At 35.0% G+C, this 22,242-nt stretch overlaps 1 protein-coding gene, 1 non-coding gene and 1 pseudogene across 2 annotated transcripts in view; 2 read left to right on the top strand and 1 right to left on the bottom strand.

The window, feature by feature from the left end:
• The window catches only part of HCN1 (hyperpolarization activated cyclic nucleotide gated potassium channel 1), a 394,718-nt gene that overhangs the window by 151,830 nt on the left and 220,646 nt on the right, over positions 1-22,242 (top strand). The window lies entirely within an intron of this gene.
• Positions 10,531-10,647, top strand: LOC121017181 (uncharacterized; annotated as a pseudogene).
• LOC121017204 (U6 spliceosomal RNA) lies at positions 20,593-20,699 on the bottom strand. Its single transcript, XR_005784665.1, has one exon. It is a non-coding gene; the product is annotated as a U6 spliceosomal RNA (small nuclear RNA).

Genomic DNA, 22,242 nt, shown 5'->3' with positions numbered 1-22,242 from the left:
ATAAATAAACGTTGAAAAAAAAATAAATAAAAGAGAGAGACATAAAATGTTATTTTTTGTGTGTGGGGTGGGACAGAGAGAGAGGAAGAGAGAATCGCAAGCAGGCTCCACATGTCAGCACAGAGCCCAACATGGGGCTTAAACTCACGAACCATGAGATCATGACCTGAGCTGAAATCAAGAGTTGGATGCCTACCTGACTGAGCCACCCAGGTGCCTGCCCTTAAAATGTTCTCTTTCAATCCTTTGTTATTTGGAGTTTTCCTGTCTCTGACATTCAAACCTAATGTGAATTATATTTGGTATAACATCTTTTATGATAAGAATTTTGAATACATCTTGATCTGTTGCCCACAGCCTCTCACTTCAGATTATGTATTTCAGCTACTTACATCTAATTAAATAAATATTTATTAAATACCCCTCGTGAGCTAGGAGGAAATTTAAAAATAAATTAAAAAGCATTCCCGCCCTTTTGAGGTTATATTCTAGTCATATAATAGGAAATTTCCTGAGCACACAGTTCAATTCTTATGTTTGTATACATGCCTCTACTTGAGATGCCCTTCAATTTCTATAGTCTTCACGAAATCTCTTAATTGTTTGTTAAGATTCAGCTGAAGCATGGTCTCTTCAGGGAAATCTTCCTCAGCTTTTGTAGGCAGTCTTAGTCACTCCTTCATCTGTGCTCCTGGAGCATGTGCTGTGAGCCTTCAAACTCAATATTGAGTCATATCATTTATCTAGTAGATCACGGGTCCTAAAAATTGGTTGTATATTTTCATTCAAGAATTATTACCTACCAAAATTCTGGCAGATGCAAGATGTTGGTATAATTCAACTCTATTAATTTACAAAAATGTGTGACATTCTATTTGGAGGAAGACAATATTAGCATCTACTATAGTATCTAGAGGACTCCCTTCCTTTTTCTTATCAGGATTCAAGTAATGATCAGGAGTTTGCATGATGATTCTAGAATCAAAATCCTGTATGGCCTGGAGGGTGTTTGAACCAGGGCATGTTGAGCTCTGAATAATTACTGTCCACAAACAGGATGAGTTGCAAGGATCATCTTTTTTAGATTCCAAATTGTGTCTTAATATAGTGAACAAACCTGAAAATCCTTCAGAACAGCAGCATAGATAATAGCTGTCAATAGCTTTAACAAAACCAGTTTTCATGCTTGAGTTCCAATATATCACTTTATTTTAGTTGAGCACAAGTGCATCTGGGGGCTTTACGAGAGAAAGAAGTCCTGTCTTTAAATAGAACACAGTTTGCCCACTGAGGTGTTCTTACTGGAAGAGACACATATAAACTGAGAAGGGAGAGCCTGAACATTTGCAAATGCAGTTCATGCTCACACTGCAGCATGTAGGCCTGAGGTGCGGCAATGACTGGAATCTTCTGAACTGCTGAAATGCTTTCTGTCTGTCTTTCTTCCTTTCTCCCGCCCCCTCCCTCCCTCCCTGCCTGTCTCCCTCCCTCCCTGGCTCCCTCCCTCTGTTCTTACCAGCCTGTCTTCTTCCCTCCCCTTTTTCCTCCCTCCCTTCCTCCCTCCATCCCTTCCTTCTTTCCTCTCTTCCCTACTTCCTCCCTTCCTTCCTTCCTTCCTTCCTTCCTTCCTTCCTTCCATCCATCCATCCATTTCATGTTGTTCTTTATCTATCTCTCTTCCCCAGATGATGAGCATGTACAGTTGAATTTTTAAGTTTAGTATACATGTGATGTACTCTATGCAAATAGAGTAAATGTGTCTCACTTCCCTGAACAACCACATTTCTTGGGTTACTTTCACCTCTAGGATATTACATTTATTGTGTGATAGTCTCACTGTTCTTATTTGGGTAGAGGTGCCCACATAGTTAAAATTGGAAAAGATCAATTTAGCAGGAGATGACACTATGCTGAAGACATGTTAAATACTGGCACTAATAGTAATAATTTATAAGGCTCAGAGAAGAAGCACGTCCTATGTTGATCATGTTTTAAGACCTTGAAAGTAAGGAAAATGTCTTTTTTTTTTTTATTGTTAATCTGGGTGCTTTGGGCAGGGTGGACACTTAGTAGCAAATGTGTACAGGGTTTTCAAAATATAATAGTGGCATTTTTTTTTAATTTGTTTTTTCGACGTTTTTATTTATTTTTGGGACAGAGAGAGACAGAGCATGAATGGGGGAGGGGCAGAGAGAGAGAGGGAGACACAGAATCGGAAACAGGCTCCAGGCTCCGAGCCATCAGCCCAGAGCCTGACGCGGGGCTCGAACTTCCGGACCGCGAGATGGTGACCTGGCTGAAGTTGGATGCTTAACCGACTGCGCCACCCAGGCGCCCCTATAGTGGCATTTTTTAAAAGTACACTGAACTCGGATAAAGTTACAGCAAATGAGATGATGATAAAAACCATTTGTTCACCAGCATAGCTGTTTTGGCTTTTGAAAGGCTTCAGACTGGAGGCAAAATCCTTGGCCTTGAGGATGGGTTTTCTGATTTTATCTATTAGTTTCTTGAATTATTGCTGCAGTAGAGCTCACTCCTATCCTCTGAATGTCTCACATTTACCTATCATCTCTTAAAACCACCCTTTCTTTATTAGTAAAGTTACATTAATGACAAATATTAAGTCATAGATATTTTATATAAGAAAGCCTGACCTTTAATGAGAATGCTTGAACATGTCATCGAGGCCACCTTGTGTTTTGAAGCACTTCAGTGCTATGATTATTAGTACCACATGCCCCTTATCTTCCTCTTTTCCTAACTTTTTCCCAGAAACACAATGCACAATGTTTGATCCCAGGAACAGAGGTAATGCTGAATATTTGAGGAAAAGTTGGCCATCGATCTTCTGTTATTTACATTACAAAAAGATGAAAACTATGAACATGGAGAATAATTTGGATTGTAAGACAAATGGCACAGTCTGACTTTCTGTGTAGAACTACTTTCAAAAGTAGTACACAGCAGCCTTTGTCTGAGATTTTTCCTGTACTCCTACTTGGACATAGGAAAAAGATATGATGACCTTTTAAGACATATTTCCAACTCAGTAATTGTCATATGAACTTTAAGAGTCAGTAATAGTCCTACTTGCCAAACGCTTTCACAGTAAGCTTTTTAAAAGCTAAGATTAGAATTAGTTGATTTCTATCTTCCCTTTAATTTTTAGTGCTTGGTTTATGTTATGTTGCTTTTCTGCATATAAGTTTGTATATCCTTTGATTATACTCAGAATCCATATACAAAATTAAAATAAGTTTTAGTGAAATTCCGGTAAGATTTATTTTTCTGGAAATATATGCAGGTGTACCATATATCATTTTAAAATCAGAAATTAAATACTGGTAATGATGACTTTTAACCTGGAATTACAATATAGTAGCTAGACAATGCTTACCTTTATATTCATTCAAATATCGATGTAGAATTTTAGGAGTCAGTGCATGGCTTTTAGTTTAAAAAGGAGTTCCAAACATTGAGCTATAACACTTTTGCTTTTGGAAAAGTGCTTGTTGTCCTACCCTTCCACTATTAAAGGCCTAAACACCCTCCTTCGTCATATAATCCACTGGTTCCTTTCCTTTCCAACCATGTGAGCATGTTGCTTAATTCTCAGTTTGCAGGTTGAACTGTTTCTCCCTAATACACGTTTATTTCCCTTTGGGAAAAGAAAAAAAGGTGTTTCTCTATTGTGGATATCTTTTATAAGACTGTTTATTCTTCTTCTTCTTCTTTTCTGTCACATTTTCAGTGGGACTTTGGAACCATTTCAAAATCTCCATAAGGGGCATGGATATGGAGCATGCTTTCCTTCTTTTCCCATCCCACCATCGCCCTCTTAGCTGCTGCTATGGCAACAGACTGGCAACAGTTGTAGAGGAAACCATGCTCAGACTAAGGCCAGATGGAGGGAGTGGGTGCCAGTGGCAGCATTGCAGGGAAGCTGTGTGTAGCGGTGATGAATTGAACTTGGCCGTGTTCCTCTCCAATAAATAGGCAAGTTGGAAAGGGAAGGAAAAGGGCAGAAACTATGGAGCATCACATAAGCTGCACAATTGTTCACTTGAGTGTGGTCCATGTTAATGTGAAATCTATATTTTCTACTTGGTTTTTTTTTTTTTTCGTGATGTAAAACATGCTAATGTCTCTGCTGTATCAAAAAAGAAAAAAAAAAAAACGCTTCGTGGTACAACTTCTGTTCTAATAGACTCGCTATAAAACATTTCCTCTACAAAGTATTTTTTTTCTTTTATCCCTAGCCTCACAACTAATGATCTCCTAACTCTTATTATTAACAGTGTTATCTCTTTATTGTTGATGGTGAATGGGAATATTTATTTTTATTAAAAAATGTTACCATTAGTTTGCAGTTTTGCAGCTACTAGATGTGTAACATTGTCTCTTCTGAATATTTTCAAGGCATTTCCTTTGAGTTAATAAGAATTTTCTATTCTCCATGAGCTTTGATGATATAATAATCAGGATTAATAGTAAATGAATGGAAAAGAAGGATGACAATTAATTTAGTAAGAAAAACATGATCTCTGTAGAGAGCTGTACCTTTAAACAAACAGTTTGTTCTGTGGGAAAGATTTTAAAGCTTTTCCAACTCATGAATAAAGATGGAGATAAAAATAAAACAAAAAGTAATTTAACAAGATATATTTGAGTTGTAATTTCCTTTTTTGTTGATAAAAAACAGCTTATATTTGTGTTGCTTGAATTGTTACTTCCTTATTTAGTTGGAATGAAAAAAACCCTAGAAAACAGGTACAAACATGTAAAAACATGGTCATTAGTATTAATTATTAACATTAATATTTCAATGATATTTCATTATTTTTTTCTAGAAGTTTTGAACTGACAATCAAATTGGAGATGGATTTTGTTTTCCAAATGACTAGTGTCGGTCAGCTGGTAACTGGCACCACTCATTGGTGACAGACATGAAAATGTAATTGCTTATAGATTGATTCCTAGAAGTAAAACATGTAAGATGTCTTAAAAACAATAAAATATTTTTTCCAAATATATATTTTTTTGGTTTTCACATGGCAAAAAGCAGTCTTACTCAGTCTGAACTATATTTTAGTATGTAAATAAATGTAATCTGTAAGTAAACTTTATTATTTTTATTGTGAGTTGCAATTATTTATCTAATACAATTTCATTCTGGTATATATAACTATACTACTCTTGTTCCTTGAGCAAAGAGAAGATGAGCAAGATCGTACTTAGAGTTATTTAGGTTTGAACTCACAAAGACATAGTAACACCTTTATTTGGTAAGGACAAGGAGTGACATGTTAATGTAAGCCTGATTAGCCAACTTTCCTTGTTTCTAATAGGTGCTCAATAATAATCATATTATATATTGATGAAAAATCAAACTGCCATTTGAAAATGGTAAAATATTATGTATTTTATCTTATGTATGAATTAATATATATTAAAATTATGGCAATTCTAAATATGTTAAAAAATAAATGGTATGGTTTTAATTCACCCTCCTGTAGTTCCAGCAGTTTTCAACACTTAGACAGTTTGTTTTAACTATATGCAAACTTCTTTCCATATATGATTATGAAAAAATCCCAGGTAGAATACCATTTTGGCTTATTAAAAGTTGAACTATTAAAAATGAAGATGTTAAAAAATAAAATATTAATGTGCTTTAAAAAAAGACACATTTCTTGGAGCATCTGGGTGGCTCAGTCTGTTAGGCATCCGACTTTGGCTCAGGTCATGATCACATGGTTCTTGGGTTGGAGCCCCATGGTGAGCTCTTTGCTGACCACTGGGATCCTGGAGCCTGCTTCCGATTATGTGTCTCCCTCTCTCTGCTCCTCCCCCACTCATGCTCTGTCTCTCTCTCTCCAAAATAAATAAAGCTTTAAAAAAATTTTTTTTTTAAAAACCATTTCTTTTTTTTTTTTTTTTAACTTTTATTTTTAAGTAATCTGTACACCCAGCCTGTGGCGGGAACTTACAACCCTGAAATCAAGAGTCACCCACTACACCCATGAAGCCAGCCAGGCGTGCCCCCCGCCACTCCCATTTCTTTATTTTCATTACTCAGTACTCACATTTCCCACATGTCTTCCTTTCTTTTTCATTTAAAACTTTTTTTTCTAATCAGAATCCAAGTAAAGATATCTCCTAAGTATCATTTAGTCTGAATGTAGATCTAAAATCAGTTTCTATCTCTGTCTCTCTTTCTCTGTCTCTCTCCTTCCTTTGGTGTTTGTTGGAGAAGCCTATTCATTTGCCTTCAGTTTCCCAAGGTCTGGAGAGTGCTAATGTCACAATGTTATCTTCCCTTTATTTCCTTTAACTTAGTAGTAAGATTCACGTTTGATTTTTTTTTTTTTTTTTTTTTTTTTTTTTTTGGCGAGACTCTATCACAGGTGGTGGTGTGTGCTTACATCAGAAGGAACATACCGTCTTCTCTGTGATGTTAGAAGCCACTGCCTAAATCCATTGTTTCATTAAAGGTCACAAAACAGTGAAATTCTAATTAGCATACTCTTTCTTCATGTATTCACTGAATACTTAACATTTCATCAAGTATTCTGTTCACCTACAATGTTTCCTATAGGAAAGGAGAGCTAAAAGTTTGATTCTTTTGATTTATTTACTTTATTTATTCATTTTAACTATTGTGTTATCTTCTATTGTACGTATATACCAACATTTGCATTGTTTCTAATTTTGTATAGGTACACGTATTACTGCGATACGAATACTTACACGTTTGGACAATTTCTACTTCAGTATTGCCAATTTTTTTCACATGCAAGTACATAAAAATTTCTCTTGACTCAACATTCACTTATTTATTAAATGTTCATTATTATTATTCTTTTTGTTAACCTCCTATTACTGTCCTCAGACTTTCTTTTAGATGTTTTATTTAATTTACTTAGCAATTTTATTAGGTGGATACTGTTATTATTCTGAATTTAAAAGTGAGAAAATGAGAGCACGCGGGTGGCTCAGTTGGTTAAGCATCCAGCTCTTGATCTTGTCTCAGGTCATGATCTTACCCTTCGTGAGATCAAGTCCTGCGTGGGGCTCTCCACTGACATCATGGAGCCTGCTTGGGATTCTCTGTCTTCCTCTCTCTCTGCTCCTCCCCTGCTCTCTCCCTCTCTTTCTCTCAAAAATAAATAAATAAACATTAAAAAAATAAAAGTGTAAAAATAAAGGCAAATAAACATTGAATAACTTGTACATAGCTAGTAAGGGATAGAGTCAAAATTATTTGGCCTAGTGTTATCTTAATTATTAAAAATGGTAGATCCCATTACTCTTTGAAATTGCATTCATTCTTGATTATTAGTGATATTCAACCTTTTTCATGTGTTTGTTGGCCATTCTGATTCTCTTTTAGTATTGCCTTTTGTACATATCCTTTACCCTTTTTCCCCTTCTTAGCTATCCTCATTTGCACATTAATGTCAGTTCAACATCAACCACAATTCATCTATTTGCCGAAAGTACTAGTTTTGTTATTTTTCAGGATACATATTAAATAAAAGTGTAGTATATGGTAGAATCCCTTTCGTACACTTGGATTATAATTCGTGAGACCATATCCTTCTGAATTTTAAAGAGGTTATTCAAACATGTTTCAACTGCAACTGGTAAACACTAAATGATACTGTAGCTTTTGCACAGTAGTCCTGAAATTTACATTATATATAATATAATGCAAACAATACATTGTAGTTTTACATATGCCTGAATTTACATATGTCTGAATTCTGTCAAACAGTGTGGGAAAGAGAAGAGTTAATGAAACATTATTTCCATCCTGAAATTTACAACCTGGTTGAGGGAGCAATTCCAAAACAAATGAAATTAGGGACTGATTTAAAGGGAAAATAATCACATTCTAGTAAATCTATGCTAAAAACATATGAAATTTTGCCTTTCAGAAGACTGTTTAAATATTTTAATATCTTCCTAGAAAAATAACATAACAAGAATCTAGCATTAAATGAACTCTTAGCTATTGAAAATAAATGTATTTTTAAATTATTTTTGAACTTTTTTTCCTAAAGCCTAGAGATAAAATAATAAATAAGATAGGATCTCTCAAGGAGTGCATTATTGGGTAAAACAAAGTAAATGAAAATGAACTGATTTTAATAAACCATGCATAATCTCAGAAGTTCATGCTAACTGTTCCTATACTGTACAAATATAATAAGATTATAAAATTAGAATGTTAACAGTGAGTAGATTTTTGAAGATGGAAATATATGTGAGATTTGATTTTTTTAACTTCTTTGATTATATTTATATTTTCAAAATGCCATTTAGGACCCTAAATTAGTTTACCTCGAAAAAGTAGTATTCATCTTCAGAGTAGTGGTTAAATGAATGTTAGGACTTCCCTATATTAAAATACTACTAAACTGTTAAAACTATTGCAGCAATTTTCTGTGTGTTAATAAAGAAAACCTTTCAAGATATAATAATTGAGAAAAACAAGGTAAATAAAGCACATATAAATATTCTTATTTATGTTTATTTAAAAAGGATATGTAGTGTGTGTGCAAATGCTGTGCACATAGTATTTATGTTACATAAAGAATTCTAGAAATATAAGAAACTTAATGACAGTGCTAACCTCAAGGAAATGGCTTCACAGTTACCTTTTAAAAGATATATTGGGGCGCCTGGGTGGCGCAGTCGGTTAAGCGTCCGACTTCAGCCAGGTCACGATCTCGCGGTCTGTGAGTTCGAGCCCCGCGTCAGGCTCTGGGCTGATGGCTCAGAGCCTGGAGCCTGCTTTGGGTTCTGTGTCTTCCTCTCTCTCTGCCCCTCCCCTGTTCATGCTCTGTCTCTCTCTGCCCCAAAAATAAATAAACGTTGAAAAAAAAATTTAAAAGATATAAACTTTTGAACTGTTTAAATGTTTTAAGTCATGTGTTATCAGCTATTAATACTAACGTGATATTACTCAATCAGCAGGAATTTCAGATATTTAAAACACTTTTTTATGGAAAAGCACTATTAACATACAGACAAAGGTATGCTTGGAGCTAATATACTTTAAATCTGTAAGCAATTATTACTATTGATGTCCTAATGGGAAATTTATATATGTCTTAATGAGCTGTGAAAAATAAAATTCAAGGTCTTACACTGTGTGTCCTTGTGAAAGATAAAATGATTTAGGAGTCCCTGCAATTTGCCCTTTCAATTTAATCACTGGCTATTTCATTGCTTGACATTCATATAATTATTAAAAATCTCAAAGCAATGTGTACAAGCCTTATTTGCTGGTTAGTGACATTCTTAAGAAAATAAATGCGTATTATTTTTCTTTTAGAATAAGAATCAGCAGTTATGGTTCAAAGTATTTGATTAAGTATAATAGTTTGAATTACTAAAAAGATAAAGCATATTGTTAGATTGTTTGTAATAATATAAATTCCAAAAGGTATCCAAGAACCCCTAGATGACACTAGATGCTTCAAAATTTAAGAAAAAAAAATTCTAAATCATTTTGGAAAGTTAACACAATAATCATTTTCCTGTTCCATAGTAAACATATCTTTTTGGATGCCTGTTTACCTCAAATATGTTCCAAGTCATTCTTTCTTTTTTTAATTTTTTTAAATGTTTATTTTTGAGAGAGAGAGAGAGAGAGAGAGAGAGAGAGAGAGAGAGTGAGCATGAGTGGGAAGGGACAGAGTGAGAGAGAGAGGGAGACACAGAAACCGAGGCAGGCCCTAGGCTCTGAGCTGTCAGCATCAGAGCCTGACGGGAGGCTTGAACTCACAAACAGTGAGATCACGACCTGAGCAGAAGTCGGATGCTTAACCAACTAAGCCACCCAGGCAATTCTGTTGCATTCTTAATATTATTTTTATTGACATGATTTTTAGCATATTTTGATTGAGGAGATAGGAAGGATTGAAATAATGAGCTGTTGTTTAAAATAATTGTAAGGACCTTACAAAATACTTATTTTTTATTACTGTGTGTTCACTTTCATGATACATCTCTATCCATTTTATTATTTGGCTCCCAAAGTGAGATTATTTTGAATGAAATTATATATTTGTAGGTGCTGTTAATTTCAGGTAAAAATAGGTTTGTAGGGGTGCCTGAATGACTCAGTTGGGTGAGCATCCAAATGCGGCTCAGGTCATGATCTCACAGTCTGTGGTTTTGAGCCCCTGTTGGGCTCTGTGCTGACAGCTTAGAGCCTAGAGCCTGTTTCCGATTCTGTGTCTCCCTCTCTCTCTGCACTCTCTTCACCCTCTCTTGCACTCGCTCTCTCTCTTTCTCTCTCTCCCAAAAATAAATAAACATTAAAAAAAATAGGTTTGTTAATGATAAAATTAGTGTCAAAAATGCCATTATAAAAGCAGTTATTATGTTAAGTCTATGCAATTAAAACCTGATTATCATTAAAACTAAGCATGAAAATGTATATATAAAAATCTTTATCTTATATAAAGCTTCACCAAAAATATCCCTTTATATAATTTTGTTGTTTAATTATACAGCTTTGCACAGTGGCAGTATCGTAGCCAGTGAGGTTTATCTGAGGCACAGATTATTGCTATTGTTTAATTATAATTGATGCATATTATGATTAGATTTGTTTTATAAGAAGCTTTTAAGAATCTATATTATGTAAAAGATTTATTATATGTAATAAGTGTAATATGTTATAATGTATTAGCATTCAACTGTTTTTAACTATCATTTTTCTCTCTTTATTGTAAGTATTTTCGTAGTAGTTACTTCTTAATCATCCATTTGTTTTAGAGTTCAGAATAACTTAAAAAATTAAGCAAAGACATAATTGTTAAAATTCACAATATTCATTTGCTCTTTCAAGAGAGTCAAATTCCGCTTTCAGTTAGGATACTAATTTTCCTTTGAATTACAATGATTATTGCAATATATTTGACATTTAATTAATATGTGCATTTAATAAATATGTAATGGGTGCTTCCCATGTGCTATGATAAACTAGAATCAACCCTACATTTAGTTGCAGAATAATGGAATATACAATTTAACAATATAAAACAATAATTTTAGGTAAAGAGAAGCTCTACAGATAAAATAAAACCTGGGTAATAGTTTTGTATGATTGAGAGAGAGAGAGAGAGAAAGAGAAAGATTTTTGTTGAATCTATCTTAATAATCATCTTCACTTCTTTGGCAATATTTTACAAAGCAAACACTCTACATTGTTTTTCCAGTAGTTTGCTAAGTTTCAGATATTTAATCAATTATTATATTGAGTGAATGAAGATTCTAAAATTTGCAGTTTATAAGCATTATAACATATCCCAACTAGAATGCAGGCTCGTTGGGTACAGAGAACATATGACTATAATGTTTACTATAAAATTTCAGTGTCTAGAAGACTATATATTGTTCACAAAAATTTGCTACCTGATTGGCCCACCATTTACCAGCTTTAAGGCACATAAAGTTTGATATTATTCTTTGGCAAGTGTGAACCTGACACAAGGAATGAATGAAGAACAAGGAAGCCAGTGTGGTCCCAGCTCAGCCAGAGATGAGGCAGGAATTAGGGGGTAGGGTCAGAGAAGCAACTGTCACCAGACCTTCTAGTACAGTGATCTCCAGAGAAAAAAATAATATGAACCATATATGTAAGTTTTAATTTTTTAGTATGTATGACAAAAATATAAAAATAAGCAGATAAATGGGTGAAATAAGTGAAGTGCATTACAAGTACATTTATCATGATGAGCACTGAGTAATGTACAGAATTGTTGAATCGTTATATTCTACACACCAAACTGTATGTTAATTATACTTAAATTAAAAAATTTTTAAGTAAAAATCAAAAGTAAGCAGATAAAATTAATGTTGTATTTTATTTACTCCAAAACATGCAAAATAAAATTTTCAGTTGTAATCAATGTAAAAGTATTAACAAAGTGTTTTACTTTTTAAGTCTTTACAGTTTTTCATTCTAAGTCTTTGAAGTCCAGTGTATAATTTATATATACAGCATATTTCAATTTTGCCCAGACATATTTCAAGTGCTCAGTAGCCACATGTGGGCAGTGTAGCTCTAGTGTCTTGTAAACCATGGTAAAGATTGACTTCTAACTTGCTTTGGGAGATCATTTAAATGTCTTATTTTTTAAGTTTTTATTTAAATTCCAGTGAGTTAGCATACAGTGTAATATTAGTTTCAGGTATACCATATAGAAAGTCAACAGTTTTATACATCACCTGGTGCTCATCACAACAAGTGAACTCCTTAATCCCCATCACCTATTTAACCCATTCCCCACCCACCTCCCCTCTGGTAACCATCAGTTTGTTCTGTATACTTAAGAATCTGTTCCCTGGTTTGCCTCCTTCTTGCTCTCTTTTTTTCCCCTTTGCTTATTTTGTTTTGTTTCTTAAATTCCACATGTAAGTGAAATCATGTGGTGTTTGTCTTTCTCCAACTGACTTATTTCACTTAGTGTAATACTCTCTATTCCACACATGCTCCTGGAATTGGCAAGATTTCATTTTCTTTTATGGCTGAATAATATTCCATTGTGTGTGTGTGTGTGTGTGTGTGTGTGTGTGTGTGTATATATATGTATATATATATATACACACACTACATCTTCTTTATCCACTCATCGGTCAATGGATACTTGGAATGTTTCCATAATTTGGCTATTATTGATAATGCTGCTATTTGGGCTGTATGTATCCCATTGAATTAGTATTTTTGTATTCTTTGGGTAAATACCTAGTAGTGCAATGTTGGATCGTAGGGTAGTTCTGTTTTTAAGAGGAAACTCCATACCATTTTCCAGAGCGGCTGCACCAGTTTGCATTCCCACAAGCAGTTTAAGAGGGTTCCCCTTTCTCCACATTCTCACCAACATCTGTTGTTTCCTATATTGTTAATTTTAGCCATTCTGACAGTGTGCAGTGGTATCTCATTGTAGTTTTGATTTGCACTTCCCTGATGATGAGTGATGTTAAACATCTTTTCATGTGGCTGTTTGCCATCTGGATGTCTTCTTTGGAAAATGTCTATTTGTGTCTTCTGCCCATTTCTTCACTAGATTATTTGTATTTGGGGTGTTGAGTTCAGTAAGTTATTTATAGATTTTGGATACTAACTCTTTATCAGATATGTCATTTGCAAATATCTTCTCCCATCCTGGAAGTTGCCTTTTAGTTTTGTTGATTGTTTCCTTCACTGTGCAGAAGCTTTTTATTTTGATGTAGTGCCAGTAGTTTATTTTTGCTTTTGTCTCTCTTGCCTCCGGAGACATATCTAGTAAGAAGTTGCTACAGCCTTTGTCAAAGAGATTATTATCTGTGTTGTCCTATAGGATTTTACGGTTTCATTTTCCTGCTTGTCTAAGATTAATTGACCATATAGTTATGGGTTCAATCTCAGTTTTCTATTTGTTCTGTTGATCCATGTGTCTATTTTTGTGCCAGTACCATACTGTTTTGATCACTAAAGCTTTGTAACATAACTTGAAGTCCAGAATTGAGATATCTCCAGCTTTGCTTTTCTTTTTCAAAGTTGCTTTAGCTATTTGAGATTTTTGTGGTTCCATACACATTTTAGGATTGTTTGTTCTAGCTCTGTGAAAAATTCTACTGATATTATGATAAGGACTGCATTAAATATGTTATGTAGATTTCTTGGATAGTATAGAAATTTTAACAATATTTGTTCTTCTAATCTATGAGCATGGGATGCTTTTCCATTTATTTGTGTCATTTTTAACTTCTTTTGTTGGTGTTTTATCATTTCAGAGTACAGGTCTTTCACCTCTGTGATTAGGTTTATTTCTGGTATCTTATTGGTTTTGGTACAATTGTAAGTGGGACTGACTTCTTATTTTACTCTCTGCTACTTCATTAATGGTATATAGAAATGCAAAAACATTTCTGAAGACTGGTGTGACATGACTCAGGTTTTAGTGAACTGGCTGCTGTATTGCTAATGGTATAAACATGGGCAGATGCCTGGATTATTGTACTGACACAGGCAATAGATGAGAATGGTTAGGGCCAGGCTATTAGTGGAAGAGGTAGTGAAAGAGGCTAAGGTCTGGATGTATTTTAAAATTAGAACCCTCACTTGGCTTGGATATAAACTGGAAAAGACAAAATGGAACAAAAGGTCATCTCCAGGATTTTTGTTTATATGAGCTTATATCTAGACAAGGAATTAGTTCTTATTTCTAGATTTGTGATTTCCAGGTGAAGGTGCATACTTTCCTGTGCATACACTAGATAATACAGTGGGTGAGAAAGAAAATAAGAGCATTTAAACTATTAGGAAATATAAGAACTACTCCCTGGAAGATTGTTAGCCCTTCACATCCACACACAACACACACACACACACACACACACACACACACACACACACACAGACCAGTGCAACTTGACTCCAGCTGGCTTCATACTGGTAAAGAAATTAGTTACAATTATAATATAGTATAATCAGGATTATTTAGTATTTTACTCTGTAAAAGTAGAAAATGCCACTGGGAAGACCCTAATCAACCATCATTTTGCTCTGCTGCCCACTTAGTCATTTGAAACTGCCATCTAATCAAGTTTCAGTTTGCATGTTAAACCTTGTGTAATGTTACTCATCATCAATTTATGACATTTTATTCTCCTTGATAGCATTTGATTTTATTTCACAGTAACTATTAGGATAGAGAGTATGATACAAAGGGGAAAATTCATCAAAAGAAGAGTTGTGCAGTTATACATGTAGATTTTCTTAAATTCTATAAAAAGTGTCATTAGGAATTTTAATAAAGTGAGGAGAAAATCATGCCACTCCCTACTGAGAATTACTAAGCAAAACAGTGAGTTCACAGAACATAAATTATTTTTTCCAAGTCATTTTCATCTACTAACAGATTGAATTTAAGGTAATATGGCCAAGCTATTAATTTTAGGATTTATTTATGATTATGCACACTTTTAGGCTGTATCACCATGGTGACTAATAATGTTTAAATTATGTGCTAAGATCAGACACATTATTGCACAAATGCAATCCAATTTTAAACAAGAATTATAGGTTATTGAAGCTACAATGTGAAATGACAAGTTGATACTTTACCAAATCTAATATCCATTCACCTAATCCAAAAATCCTTCACCCATGTCTACATAGTACACATTACTTACTATTTTTTTTAATTTTTAATGTTTATTTATTTTGAGAGAGAGCAAGAGAGAGAGAGTGAGTGAGTGTACAAGTAGGGCACAGGCAGAGAGAGAGGGGGACAGAGGATCTGAAGTGGGCTCTGTAAGCATAGAGAGCCCGATGTGAAACTCGAAATCATGAACCAGGAGATCATGACCTGAGCCGAAGTCGGATGCTTAACAGACTGAGCCACCCAAGTGCCCCTACATATTATGCATTATTTTAGACACTGTGAAAATTGTTTGTGTCCAGGACTGGTAAATAAGAATCTTCATAAATATTTTCTTTTTAATAAACACATTAATTTAAACTTGATTTACAAAATCTTAAAAATTTTAAGTGAATTAATCAATAAGTTTTTACCTGAATCATTGAGTCTTTACACTGTTAAAATCTATCAGAAAAATGGCATAACTTTCTACTTGCTTTAAAATCTGTAGTATGGCCACAACATGATGTAGCATGCCTTAGCTAGAACACATTAATTTTAAAACAAGAAAATTTGCATTCTTCTAAATTGTCCAAATTTTATAATTTTTAAATGTTTACTTATTTATTTTATTTTTTAATATGAAATTTATTGTCAAAGTGGTTTCAATACAACACCCAGGGCTCATCCCAACAGGGCCCTCCTCAGTGCCCATCACCCACTTCCCCCACCCTCCCACCCCCCATCAACCCTCAGTTTGTTCTCAGTTTTTAAGTTTCTTATGGTTTGGCTCCCTCCTGCTCTAACTTTTTTTTTCCTCCCCCCCCACCATGGTCTTCTGTTAAGTTCTCAGCATCCACATAAGAGTGAAAACATATGGGATCTGTCTTTCTCTGTATGACTTATTTCACTTAGCATAGCACTCTCCAGTTCCATCCGCATTGCTACAAAAGGCCATATTTCATTCTTTCTCATTGTCATGTAGTATTCCATTGTGTATATAAACCACAATTTCTTCATCCATTCATCAGTTGGTGGACATTTAGGCTCTTTCCATAATTTGGCTATTGTTGAAAGTGCTGCTATAAACATTGAGGTATAGGTGCCTCTATGCATCAGCACTCCTGTATCCCTTGGGTAAATTCCTAGCAGTGCTATTGCTGGTTCATAGGGTAGGTCTATTTTTAATTTTTTGAGGAACCTCCACACTGTTTTCCAGAGTGGCTACACCAGTTTGCATTCCCACCAACAGTGCAAGAGGGTTCCTATTTCTCCACATCCTCTCCAGCATCTATAGTTTCCTGATTCGTTCATTTTGGCCACTCTGACTGACGTGAGGTGCTATCTCAGTGTGGTTTTGATTTGTATTTCCCTGATGAGGAGTGACATTGAGTATCTTTTCATGTGCCTGTTGGCTATCTGGATGTCTTCTTTAGAGAAGTATCTATTCATGTTTTCTGCCCATTTCTTCACTGGAGTTTTTGTTTTTCGGGTGTGGAGTTTGGTGAGTTCTTTATAGATATTGGATACCAGCCCTTTGTCTGATATGTCATTGCAAACATCTTTTCCCATTCTGTCACTTACCTTTTAGTTTTGTTGTTTGTTTCCTTTGCAGTGCAGAAGCTTTTTATCTTCATGAGGTCCCAATAGTTCATTTTTGCTTTTAATTCCCTTGCCTTTGGAGATGTGTCAAGTAAGAAATTGCTGCGGCTGAGGTCAGAGAGGTTTTTTTCTGCTTTCTCCCCTAGGGTTTTGATGGTTTCCTGTCTTACATTCAGGTCCTTTATCCATTTTGAGTTCATTTTTGTGAATGGTGTAAGAAAGTGGTCTAGTTTCATTCTTCTGCATGTTGCTGTTCTCCCAGCACCATTTTGTTAAAGAGACTTTTTTCCATTGGATATTCTTTCCTGCTCTGTCAAAGATTAGTTGGCCATACTTTTGTGGGTCGAATTCTGGAGTCTCCATTCTATTCCGTTGGTCTATGTGTCTGTTTTTGTGCCAATACCATGATGTCTTGATGATTATAGCTTTGTAGTAGAGGCTAAAGTCGGATTGTGATGCCTCCGTCTTTGGTCTTCTTCAATATTACTTTGGCTATTCGGGGTCTTTTGTGGTTCCATACAAATTTTAGGATTGCTTGTTCTAGCTTCGAGAAGAATGCTGGTGCAATTTTGATTGGGATTGCATTGAATGTGTAGATAGCTTTGGGTAGTATTGACATTTTAACAATATTTATTCTTCCAATCCATGAGCATGGAATGTTTTTCCATTTCTTTATATCTTCTTCAATTTCCTTCATAAGCTTTCTATAGTTTTCAGCATACAGATCTTTTACATCTTTGGTTAGGTTTATTCCTAGGTATTTTATGCTTCTTGGTGCAATTGTGAATGGGATCAGTTTCTTTATTTGTCTTTCTGTTGCTTCATTATTAGTGTATAAGAATGCAACTGATTTCTGTACATTAATTTTGTATCCTGCAACTTTGCTGAATTCATGTATCAGTTCTAGCAGACTTTTGGTGGAGTCTATTGGGTTTTCCATGTATAATATCATGTCACCTGAAAAAAGTGAAAGCTTGACTTCATCTTTGCCAGTTTTGATGCCTTTGATTTCCTTTTGTTGTCTGATTGCTGATGCTAGCGCTTCCGACACTATGTCAAACAACAGCAGTGAGAGTGGACATCCCTGTCATGTTCCTGGTCTCAGGAAAAAAGCTCTCAGTTTTTCCCCATTGAGGATGATGTTAGCTGTGGGCTTTTCATAAATGGCTTTTATGATCTTTAAGTATGTTCCTTCTATCCCGACTTTCTCGAGGGTTTTTATTAAGAAAGGGTGCTGGATTTTGTCAAAGGCCTTTTCTGCATCGATTGACAGGATCATATGGTTTTTCTCTTTTTTTTTTGTTAATGTGATGTATCACGTTGATTGATTTGCGAATGTTGAACCAGCCCTGCATCCCAGGAATGAATCCCACTTGATCATGGTGAATAATTCTTTTCATATGCTGTTGAATTCTATTTGCTAGTATCTTGTTGAGAATTTTTGCATCCATATTCATCAGGGATACTGGCCTGTAGTTCTCTTTCTTTGCTGGGTCTCTGTCTGGTTTGGGAATCAAAGCAATGCTGGCTTCATAGAATGAGTCTGGAAATTTTCCTTCCCTTTCTATTTTTTGGAACAGCTTGAGAAGGATAGGTATTATCTCTGCTTTAAATGTCTGGTAGAATTCCCCAGGGAAGCCATCTGGTCCTGGACACTTATTTGTTAGGAGATTTTTGATAACTGATTCAATTTCTTTGCTGGTTATGGGTCTGTTCAAGTTTTCTATTTCTTCCTGTTTGAGTTTTAGAAGTGTGTGGGTGTTTAGGAATTTGTCCATTTCTTCCAGGTTGTCCAGTTTGTTGGCATATAATTTGTCATAGTATTCCCTGATAATTGCTTGTATTTCTGAGGGATTGGTTGTAATAATTCCATTTTCATTCATTATTTTATCTATTTGGGCCATCTCCCTTTCCTTTTGAGAAGCCTGACTAGAGGTTTTTCAATTTTGTTTATTTTTTCAAAAAAACAACTCTTGGTTTCATTGATATGCTCTACAGTTTGTTTGTTTGTTTTTTTTTTTTAGATTCTATATTGTTTATTTCTGCTCTGATCTTTATTACTTCTCTTCTTCTGCTGGGTTTGGGGTGTCTTTGCTGTTCTGCTTCTATTTCCTTTAGGTGTGCTGTTATATTTTGTATTTGGGATTTTTCTTTTTTCTGGAGAGAGGCCTGGATTGCAATGTATTTTCCTCTCAGGACTGCCTTCACTGCATTTGGATTGTTGTATTTTCATTTTCATTTGTTTCCATATATTTTTTAATTTCTTCTCTAATTGCCTGGTGGACCCATTCATTCTTTAGTAGGGTGTTCTTTAACCTCCATGCTTTTGTAGGTTTTCCAGACTTTTTCCTGTGGTTGATTTCAAGTTTCATAGCATTGTGGTCTGAAAGTGTACATGGTCTGATCTCAACTCTTTTATACTTATTAAAGGCTGTTTTGTGACCCAGTATGTGATCTATCTTGGAGAATGTTCCATGTGCACTCGAGAAGAAGGTATATTCTGTTTGGCATGCAGAGTTCTAAATATGTCTGTCAAGTCCATCTGATCCAATGTCTCATTCAGGGCCCTTGTTTCTTTATTGACCGTGTGTCTAGATGATCTATCCATTTCTGTAAGTGGGGTATTAAAGTCACCTGCAATTACCACATTCTCATCAATAAGGTTGCTTATGTTTGTGATTCATTGTTTTATATATTTGGGGGCTCCCATTTCAGGACATAGACATTTGTAATTGTTTTCTCTTCCTGATGGATAGACCCTGTAATTATTATATAATGCCCTTCTTCATCTCTTGTTACATCCTTTAATTTAAAGTCTAGTTTGTCTGATATAAGTATGGCTAGTCCAGCTTTCTTTTGATTTCCAGTAGCCTGACAGATAGTTCTCATCCCCTCACTTCCAATCTGAAGGTGTCCTCAGGTCTAAAATGAGTCTCTTGTAGACAGCAAATAGATGGGTCTTGTTTGTTTGTTTGTTTGTTTGTTTGTTTGTTTTTTATCCATTCTGATACCCTAGGTTTTTTTGGTTGGAGCATTCAGTCCATTTACATTCAGTGTTTTCATAGAAAGATATGGGTTTAGAGTCATTGTGATGTCCTTTGGTTTCATGCTTGTAGTGATGTCTCTGGTACTTTGTGGTCCTTGCAACATTTTGCTCACAGAATCCCCCTTAGGATCTTTTGTAGGGCTGGTTTAGTGGTGATGAATTCCTTCAGTTTTTGTTTGTTTGGGAAAACCTGTATCTTCTATTCTGAATGACAGACTTGCTGGATAAAGGATTCTCAGCTGCATATTTTTTCTGTTCATCACATTGAAGATTTCCTGCCATTCCTTTCTGGCCTGCAAAGTTTCGGTAGATAGGTCTGCTACTATTCTTATGTGTCTACCTTTGTAAGCTAGAGCGTGTTTATCTCTACCTGCTTTCATAATTTTCTCCTTATCCTTGCAATTTGCCAGTTTCACTATGATATGTCGTGCAGAAGGTCAATTCAAGTTACGTCTGAAGGGAGTTCTCTGTGCCTCTTGGATTTCCATGCCTTTTTCCTTCCCCAGATCAGTGAAGTTCTCAGCTATGATTTGTTCAAGTACACCTTCAGCCCTTTCTCTCTCTTCATCTTCTGGAATTCTTGTTACAGATATTGTTCCATTTGATTGCATTGCTTAGTTCTCTAATTCTCCCCTCATACTTCTGGATTTTTTTTCTTTCTTTTTCTCAGCTTCCTCTTTTTCCATAATTTTACTTTCTAATTCATCTATTGTCTCCTCTGCCTTTCAGTCCATGCTATGGCTGCCTCCATTTTATTTTGCACCTCATTTGTAGCAATTTTTAGCTCCTCATGACAAAAATATGGAACACTTCACGAATTTGTATGTCATCCTTGCACAGGGGCCATGCTAAACTTCTCTGTATCGTTCCAATTTTAGTATATGTGCTGCCAAAGTGAGCACGTTTATTTATATAGAGAGAAGAGAGGATGTGAGCAGGGGATGGGCAGGGAGAGAGAGGGAGAAAGAATCCCAAGCAGGCTCTGTTCTGTCAGCACAGAGCTCAAAGTGGGGCTTGAACTAACAACCAGTGAGATCATGACCTGAGCTGAAATCAAGAATTGGATGCTTAACCAAATGAGACACACTGCTGTCCCCAAAATTGCCCCAATTTTGAGTGAATTTATCATTTCTATGAAATATCATCTGTATCACTGTTTATGTTAACATCCATGGCATGATTTTCCCATATTTCAATGGTAGATGTCTATTAACACTATAATATTTTATATAATATGTGTACTACAAAATAGATAATGTAATTGCCAAATATTGACCAATATTTCAAAATTGACAAATCCAGTGTTTTGTTTTTGCTTGTATGTCTTGGTATGTGCTAGCATTTGTGTGTGTGTGTGTAGCTCTAGAAAAGTTATCAACAGAGTAGGTTGTGAAGAGAAAATGCTAAGGGCACCTGGGTCGCTAATCAGTTAAGCGTCTGACTCTTGATTATGGCTCAGGTCATTGTCTCATGGTTTGTGAGTTTGAGCCTGCATCAGGCTCCATGCTGACAGCACAAGAGCCTCCTTGGAATTGTCTTTTCCTTTCTTTCCTCCCGTCTCTCTCTCTCTCTTTCAAAATAAATAAAATAAACTTAAAAAAAGAGAAAGAAAATACTAAAGGTAAACAAAATATTGGAATTTATGATTGTAAATTTTTATGAATTTTTAGAAAGCATATATATTTTAGTCTATAAACTTCTGTTTGTATAAAAGGAATATATAAAAATGCTGCATTAATAGGGGAAACCATGGCGATAGATACTTTAAAATATCATTTTTGGAAACAAAATAGATTTATTTTGTTAGAGTACAAAATATTCTAGATCATTAGTGGTATTCTGTTATTAAAAATTTTTTACACTTTCAGGTGATCATGAGACCTCATTCCTTTTTTCTGAGTGACTGAAGCGACTAAAATAAATCTCTCTCTCTTCCATTCTTTGTCTCTCTCTCTGTCTCTCTCCCTCTGTCTCCCTTTCTCTCTCTCTCTCTCTATATATATATATACATACACATACATACATACACACACATATATGTAAATTAAAATCTATCATTTAATTACAAAGGAGAAATTCAATACTTAGAAAAAGAGAGTCAACTAAACTATAAAAACTCAGTAGACCATGTTCAGTCTCAGTGTATACACAGTGTGGCTAGCAAAATCTTTCATAAAAATCTTTGTGAGAAGTAGTCTACAATTGTTTTGTTATGAAACATAAGAAAGAATAATCCTCTCTCTATTTTACATATAAAATGTGGAATATTTTATAGGTTATACTGGATTCGAAGTTATGTTAAGTCACATGGAGGTCCCAGCTCAGCCAATCCATTGACCTTTGAGAGCTGTCCATTCTCTAATTGCTTCTCATTCCTCTAAAGGTTGATCTGAGAATAAAAATCCGGTATTGGGGGGGGGGAGTACTTACAATCTAGAGAGAAAT

The sequence above is a fragment of the Herpailurus yagouaroundi genome, unplaced genomic scaffold (assembly GCF_014898765.1).
Source record: "Herpailurus yagouaroundi ecotype Mexico unplaced genomic scaffold, PumYag 29, whole genome shotgun sequence".
Classification (NCBI taxonomy): domain Eukaryota; kingdom Metazoa; phylum Chordata; class Mammalia; order Carnivora; family Felidae; genus Herpailurus; species Herpailurus yagouaroundi.
Note: the sequence above shows the minus strand (reverse complement) of the source record. Positions and strands in the feature narration are given on the sequence as shown.